The sequence below is a fragment of the Pteropus alecto genome, unplaced genomic scaffold (assembly GCF_000325575.1).
Source record: "Pteropus alecto unplaced genomic scaffold, ASM32557v1 scaffold5, whole genome shotgun sequence".
Classification (NCBI taxonomy): Eukaryota; Metazoa; Chordata; class Mammalia; order Chiroptera; family Pteropodidae; genus Pteropus; species Pteropus alecto.
In genome coordinates, this window is record NW_006441953.1 from 4,505,409 (window position 1) to 4,507,087 (window position 1,679).

A 1,679-nucleotide genomic window follows, 5' to 3' on the forward strand; every position below is an offset into this window, starting at 1 on the left:
CACGGTATTTGTCTTTTTCTGTTGGACTTATTTTACTAAACATAATACCCTCTAGGTTCACCTCTGTTGTTGCAAATGGCAAGATTTCATTCTTTCTTACAGCTGAGTAATAGTTCTTTGTATATATGTACCACTTCTGCTTTATCCATTTTTCTATTGATGGACACTTAGGTTGCTTCCATATCTTGGCTATTGTAAATAATGATGCAATAAACGTATGAATGTATATGTCTTTTCAAATTAGCGTTTCGAGTTTCTCTGGGCAAATACCCAGAATTGGAATTACCGGCTCTTTCTTTGTCTATTGTGACAATCTTTGTTTTAAAGTTGATTTTGTCTAGTATAAATATTGCTACCACAGTGTTTTTGTTGTTGTTGTTTCTATTTGTGTAAATTATCTTTTTCCGCCCTTTTACTTTCAGTCTGTGTGTCTTTCTATTGAAGTGGGACTCTTGTAGGTAGCATATGTATAGTCTTGTTTTCTTATTCATTCAGCCATTTTATGTCTTTTGATTGACACATTTAAATCATTTACATTTAAAGTAATTGTAGGTATGTAGGTACTACCATTTTATTCAAATTTTTATTTTTTTTCTTTTTTCTTCTTAGTCTCCTTAACATTTCTTCTAATATTTTCTTGCTGGTGATGAATTCCTTTAGCTTTTTCTTGTCTGGGAAGCTCTTTATTTGTCCTTTGATTCTAAATGATAGATTTGCTAGGTAGAGTAATCTTGGTTGTGGGTCCTTGCTTTTTATCATTTTAAATATTTCATGCCAGTCTCTTCTGGCCCACAAAATTTTTGTTGAGAAATCAACTGACAGTCTTATTAGGAGCTCCCTTGTAGGTAACTACTTTTCTCTTGCAGTTTTTAAAATTCTCTCTTTGTCTCTAACCTTTGGCATTTTAATTATGGTGTGTTTTGGTGTGGGCCTTTTTGGGTTCATCTTGTTTGAAACTCTCTGCACTTCCTGGGCTTATATGTCTGTTTCCTTCATTGGGTTAGGGATATTTTCTGTTATTTTTTCAAATAGGTTTTCAATCCCTTTCTTTCTCACTTCTCCTTCTGGTACCTTTACGATGTGAATGTTATTATGCTTGATGTTGTCCCAGAGGCCCCTAAAACTAGCCTCATTTTTTAATTATTTTTTCTTTTCACTGTTCTGAGTGTTGTGCACTACCTTGTCTCCCAAATCACTGATTCAATCCTCTGCTTCTTCTAATTGACTATTGGTTTCCTCTAATGTATTCTTCATTTTAGTTATTACATTTTTCACTTCTAACTGGTTCTTTTTTGTGTTTTCTACTTCCAATTTTATGTTTTCTATCTCTATTGTTAAAGTTTTCACTGAGTTCATCTAGTCTTCCCGTAAGTTTGCTGAGCATCCTTATAACCATGTTTTGAACTCTATATCTGGTAGATTGCTTGTCTCCATTTTCTTTAGCTCTTTTTCTGCAGTTTTATTCTGTTCTTTCATTTGGAACAAGTGACTCAGTTTGGCTAACTCCTTGTGTTTGTTTCTATGTAATAGGTGGATCTGCTATGTTTCCTGGTCTTGGAAGAGTGGCTTTATGTAGTAGATGTCCTGTGGAGCCCAGTGATGCAGATTCCCTGGTCCCCTGAGCTGGGTGATCCAGGTGTGTCCCTTGTGTGGGTTTTGTGTTGAAAAATTGTAGCTGA